Here is a 6,718-nt window from a genome sequence, read left to right as displayed (position 1 = left end):
AACTCTCCCGCAGGACATCAGAAAACCCCGAAACACCAATCATGACCACAAGACACTAATGAAAATCAATAAAGAAATATACCAAGGAATTCAAACTCTACTCAAAGCAATTCATTCTCACGCAACTACTCAAAGCAAGTCGATGAAGTCAATCAACCCTAAACTAGATCATTCTCATGCATCTAATCTAGGACTAAAACATTGGGGTTATAGGTGCACACAATAACTCCAAGAATATTTAAGCACACATCATTAACTCAAGGTAAAATCCAATCAATAATCAATAGGAACTCAAATAAACATGATTTTCACCCCCTTCCCTAGCTAAAAATCTAATCTAGAGAAAGGGGAATAGCCATGACAACTAACCCTAACATGTATTCAATCCTAATACAACCTAGCATGATTCTAAGTCAAAGAGAAATCAATGAAACAAATAAAGCATAGAAATTTATGAAGAAAACATAAATAAGAGCAATAAAACTAAGTACTAGAGAAATAAGAGAAAAGATTACTATTATAAATGTTGAAGGATTACCCAATCATCAAAGTAGTTGCAATAATCTAGAAGAAAGCTTGAATATTTGATTACAAAGATTAAATCTTGAAGACTAAGTGTTTTCTCTCTCTAAAAGACATGCATTTTCTCTCTCTGTAAAGTGTTTTGATGCCAATGGGATAGTGGATGATTGAAGATTCAAGCCCAAGACTATTTATAGTCTCCCCTAAAATTAAGGAAAATGGACAAAGGAGAGGGCTCTCCAAGCTGGTTGCTGCGCCCTCTCCGTGTTGGGTAGGAAGTACGCCAAACCCAGCACGCCGCGCCCGCGGCTCACCATCTCCCAGCCATCTCTAGAAACTATCCAATGGCTCAGGACCTCCCTGTCCGTGCCCGCGGCTATGAAGCCCGCGCCCACGACCCTATGTAGCAGCGCGCCCTCTCCCTTGTGGCATCTCCTCTTCCTTTGGCAAGCTTCCTTAGCATCCCCACTCTATCTAGCAATCCAAAATTCGCCCACGAGTGCTAGGAGCTATCAAAACACACAAATAGAAGGTAAAAAGTGGAAGAAAAGATAAAAGGGAAGGGAAAACACGAGAGGGACCTAAAGTAACTAAAATAGAAGTAAAAGCAGTAAGAATAGGCGTAAACAAGTGACAAATTGGGGGAATTCTCTAATGAAAGAGGGTGAAATGGTGTTATAAATGCCACTCATCAAACCCTTCATAGGAGTCGGCTTGTCGATAGAGACTCGGTCCTTAATTTCCATGAGGATTGAGTAGCAATCTTTATTGAATTCGTACTTTAGGGATTACGTCTTCGCTTCTCTCTTTTTCTTCTGGGACGGCTGTTCAGAGGATTCAGCCACCCAGACTTGTTTTCTTTTCTTTTCTTCTTTCTTAGCCGGCCTTGATGGCCGACTCTCTTTTTTGTCGGACCTCTTTGAGTCCGACTGCTTTTTGATGTTGTAGAGCTCGGTCGCCTGCATATAGGCATTCACCTCATCAGTGCCTCTTGGAGGGTAGCCACCCTCTTTCTAACGAGGTCAAACTTAAAGGCCGACCTGTCCTTCAGACCTTTGAAAAAGTCTGTGTAAGCTACCTCATCAGACAGCCCTTGAATTTGAATCTTCATCAGATTGAAGAGCTTGATATATGAGCGCAACCCCTCCTTCTCTCCCTGTTGTAAACTTAAAGGCCGACTTGTCTTCTTTGCAGGGATATTCATTGAGAAGTTTGACGCGAACAGGTATGTCAGCGTCTTGAAGTTTGATGCATCCGGCTGGTAGGTTGCCGAACCATTGCTGGGCGACGCCCTTCAATGTGGCCGGGAAACATCTACACCAAGTAGCATCATCTAACCCTTGTAGATACATAAGGTTGGTGTATGCCATCAGGTGGTCTTCTGGGTTGGAGGTACCATCATAAGTGCCCACCAACACATTCTTCACCTTGGCCGGCTGTGCGGCCTCAGTTATTTCCTTAGAGAAAGCTGAAGGCTGTTCCCCAAGTTTGAGCAATCGGAGCTTCCAATCCAAAGGCTAGATGTTGGGTGCCGCCTGCCCCCCGAAGAGGGTAGGCTGCATGTTATGTGGTCCATACGACATGTATGGATGTTGAGGCACATACGGGGCCTCCTGGAACATCTGAGGACTAATATGGGCGGACAGGCCGCCTGTCTGGTCTTCTTGGTTTGGCTGAGAATACCTCAGTGAGGCATTCTGAAAACTGTCATTGAAGTTCGATGTGGAGGCCGACTCTAACAGTTGCATATTCTTCTTTTGCTGGATTATCATCCGAGCATCGGAATATGTTCTCTTAGAACCATCCGGCTGTATAAGCCGAATTTCCTTCCTCTGCCCTAGCTCAGGGAGCCGCAGTCCAGCCAGGTTTATCAAAGGCTTTCGTCCCTCCCTTGGTTTAGGGTAAGGAGTGGCCTCTCGGTCTTGGACCGGCTTTTTCCTCCCAGAATAAGAGGGTTTCTTGGCCGACTGTTCTTTAGAAGGGATAACCGTCCGTTTATCAATAACATCCTTTATTTCCCCTTTGAAACTTGTCATAAGGGTCATGAGGTCGTTTCTAGTGATGGGGGTGGATCCTTCCGCCGCTTGAGGCTGACCTGTCGGCTGACCGACTGTTTCACTAAGGTCTGCCTGGTTAGTGTTCCGTTCCCTCCTTTCGGTGGGACGGATGTGCCTTGTCCTGAGGGACCCGTCAGGGGCCGTATGGGTGGCGACTTAATAGTCGTCATCCGTATCTTGGTCTGAGAAGACCTGGACGTCGGCCGTAGGCCGCTTCTCATTAAGAGGTGGTACAGGTTCTTGTGAAGTCATCTTTGAAGTACTCTCCCCACAGACGACGCCAAATGTTTCGGGGTTTTTTGATGTCCTTCGGGAGAGTTACAATTCCAAGTCTGACTTTCTGGACACCTGTACCTGCAAAACAACGGAGACTCCGGGGGGTGGGAGCTCCGCCTCCAACGATCAAGTTAGAACATGTTTGAGGAGTGAAGTGCGGAAAGTAAAGGGTCTCTCTCGGATTCCAAGAGAGGATCTGCAATGTATAATTGCTCGGTTTGGGGTGTCAGGTGTCTAACTTTCTCTGATGCAGAGTTAATGTGTATTGAATATATCTGAATATATGTTACTAGGAGAGAAACATCTCCCTTTTATAGGGTCTTGGAAAACGTGCCCAATAGTAGGTTTTAGTAAACCTAGGGCTGATTGGGCATTGCCTGGAACTTTGGGCCGTAGGAGGCCACATGCTCAGTTGGCAATTCTACCTGCCACGTGCCGTGACCTGATTGGTCCACCTTAGACCTCTCACGAGGTGACACATGGCGGACTCTGATTGGTCCACGTGGATGACACATGACAGGATATCATTAGTCCACGTGGCGGGAAAAATCCCCATAATCAATGACGATGAATTGTCTAAGAGACGATAAACACATATATGAAACGATGTGAAGGACGATATATTACCTAATCATGATTTAAGTTTACAATTTAGGAAAAAAAAATGACTTCTCACTCTTTTGGTTCTTTCTTAGCTATTGAATTCAAGTATAAATGTTTTAGTAGTATAAGTTAATTGATTAATTGAAAATTTAAAAAAGTATATTATTGATGGATTGTACTAAAAGACATAAAGTAAATAAATACTTTAATAATAATTTATTGGAAATTATGTGGAATATCCTCCAAATTAACTTTTAGGTAGATACATGGGAAATTTATTTGTTCAATTAAAGACTATACATGGGAAATTTAGGAGCAAGATTTTCCTAGGTAATATATCCATAATAGAGAATGGATATTGACACATTCTTGCCCAAACCTTTCTTTTACAAAATCAAACAAAATTTCTTATAATAGTACACGCCAACAAGATTTCACATAATCTAATATTTGCTACAAGTTTCGAAGGATATACAACTCTTATGGACCCTACAACAAATTGCACTTCTTGGAAAGAGTTTCTCCTGGTGTAGCATCCATAAAATTGACCGAAGCAGAGTTCAGCAAACACGAAGCTTTCTTGTTCAACAAATCCTAGATATGGGACTTTCAGGCCAAGTGCAGATTTGTCAGAATTGAAGGATTGCCTCTTATTTGCTAAGGTTGGTAGCATCCATAAAGTTGACCGAAGCAGAGTTCACCGGTCACATCAACTTGCTGCTATAAGCTATAACTTCTTCTAGTCTTACTTCTTTTTCCATTTTGTAATTGTTTAACTATTTTAACACGTCAAAAAAAAAAAAAAAAAAAAAAAAAAAAAAAAGAGAATAAAGAAGATTTCAAGTTAACAACTTAATACAACAAATTCATGATCTACAATTTCAATACAATACATTGAATTCATCAAATAGTGACCAACACTAAGTCATCAAATTGCCCAATTATCCAAATTACAGGAGTACCAAACGTTTCTGAGACACGACGTAGTTATGTTAATATTGTCTATGATGCACATTGAGGTTTCAGGCAACCTAATTTTATATAAGGATTATTTACAGAAAAGTTTTGGCAAGCAAACTGCTCTAGTAGTTTGCAGACAGCAGATTGTTAGAGAGAAACAATACTCCAAAATAAATTCATCACAACAGCTTTATTCATACGAGACAATGTTGTCAAAGAAGACATTTAATTTAAGTTTATGGAATGGATTGGCTAAAAGATGAATACTCTGAAAGGTTTGAAGGAGCTCCTGAAAACATAAAGGTTTCAAAGGTTTATCTTCCAGCATTCTGAAAATATATATTGATAGATTTCTATACAACATAAACATTAACATATCAAAAATATATACTCCACCAGTTTCATCTCTCATTAACAATATCAACATATCAAATATATATACTCCACCAGTTTCATCTATCATCAACAATATCAACAATTATATACTCCACCAGTTTCATCTATCATCAACAATATCAATATATCAAAAAAATAAGAAGCTACAAGACTGAAAGATGTAATTCAGATAACAAGCAAACATCATAGATAAACTTTTGGAGATTATATAATGAATATAGCAGGCTTCCACCATCAAAAATCCAACACAATCTTACTGCTCTCTATTAATGTTGGACATTTTTAGGTACATCTCATCAATTATACACTTCAAAATTTACAAATTTCTTTTCTAACAATCCAAACTATCATATATATTCCACATTGAGTATATAGCTAAACAGATCCATTTTCTTTAAACCTTTTAAGATATTCATAAACATACATTAATACATCATATTCAAATCCTATTCAAAAACAAAAACATAATAATGGAATAATCTACAAGGTATATTGGTCTATTCTTCCTCCTCTTTTATCCATTTCAATTATCTACTCTTACTTCAATTCTATGGCAGATTTATCAAAAAACATTCATCATAATTACTTCATCAATATCATCCATCCACTCCTACCTTCTACTTTATGGGAAACTTCTTTATAAACTGGGGAAGCAGATAAAGCCTAGAAAACTTGATACAAAATTGGAAACTGATTAATTATAATGTGGGTTGCGTCCATTGTCTTTAGAATTAAACACTGCAAAACTTCCTCACGAGTTTCAGAGCCGTTCAAATTCATCCCCGAAATTATTCCCGAAATTTCCCTATTTATATTCAGACTTGAAAATCGAAAAAAATAACTAAAATTAAGCAAAGTACACATACAATAATTTCTTCCACCTCTGAGCTATCAATTACTATTAGCCGCGACGATACATCAACACCTATTGACATTCCTACAGATTAACAAAACTAAATTAAATTGTAATATGCAATGAATTCGCCCAGGTTAACTGAAAAAACCCTAGAAATTCTATACAAGCCACGAAAATACAATTACCTGAACTTAAATTTAGAATCCGCGCAAGTTTAACAAATTCTTGTCTGAAACACAGAGAAAATTATACCCAGCAGGCTCAATTCTTCGAGGAAAGTTCAGGAAAAAGCTTTCACATATATCCGCCGGAAAAAGTTTTTACTTAGGAGAGTTCCGGCAACTATTCGCGCTTAGGCTTACGTGAAATTTACTTGACACAGTTCTTATTTTCGTCCGTCCCACAATACTTGACACGTTATTAAATATAGAATGAGACCATTAATAAAATAATATTTTCTCTCATTTTTTCTCTCCTCACCTACTCCACTTCCACCCCACTTGTTCTTTTCTTACAATATAAAAATATAAAAGAGAATATTTTACATAATAAACCAATGTTTTAAGTTGACCCACTTATAATTTCCTTAAATTACGTGTCCATCCCAACGTCCCAAGTATTATGGGACGGAGGGAGTAAAAGGCTCTTGCTTCTTTGCTCTTATTTTTCTAGAATTTTTAAAGTTCATTTTGCTCTAATGTTTGGGCTTTTGTTGATTGGTAAACATATGGTTTAATAAGTTAATTAGTTGATTACGGCTTATGATTGATTTTTTTTTTTCGACAAAGTTTATAATTGGTACGAATTTAAATAAGGTTGAAATTCTGTTTCTCTTGCCTTTCTTTTCCCCAATTTTGAATATTTGATAATGTAGGACGTTGTCTAATTTTTAATTTGTATGATGCATGGATATATTTAATTAATCATAAAGAAAGGGTGATGAGTAGGGGTAATTTTTTTTTTTTTTTTTTTTTTGGTGTTGACAATGTAGTATTTCGCATGTGAGAGATGTCGTTAACGAGAAAGTTTAACTAACAGGAATAACCTA

At 38.3% G+C, this 6,718-nt stretch overlaps 1 long non-coding RNA gene across 1 annotated transcript; it reads right to left on the bottom strand.

Moving 5' to 3' along the window:
- Positions 1–3,659: 3,659 nt before the first annotated feature.
- On the bottom strand, positions 3,660–6,717 carry LOC110692409. The gene is made up of 3 exons (XR_002505454.1): positions 5,856–6,717; positions 5,681–5,751; positions 3,660–4,234 (listed from the first exon to the last, which is right to left on the bottom strand). It is a non-coding gene; the product is annotated as an uncharacterized LOC110692409 (long non-coding RNA).
- Between the last annotated feature and the right edge of the window lies 1 nt (position 6,718).

Source organism: Chenopodium quinoa, unplaced genomic scaffold (assembly GCF_001683475.1).
Source record: "Chenopodium quinoa cultivar QQ74 unplaced genomic scaffold, ASM168347v1, whole genome shotgun sequence".
Classification (NCBI taxonomy): Eukaryota; Viridiplantae; Streptophyta; class Magnoliopsida; order Caryophyllales; family Amaranthaceae; genus Chenopodium; species Chenopodium quinoa.
Note: the sequence above shows the minus strand (reverse complement) of the source record. Positions and strands in the feature narration are given on the sequence as shown.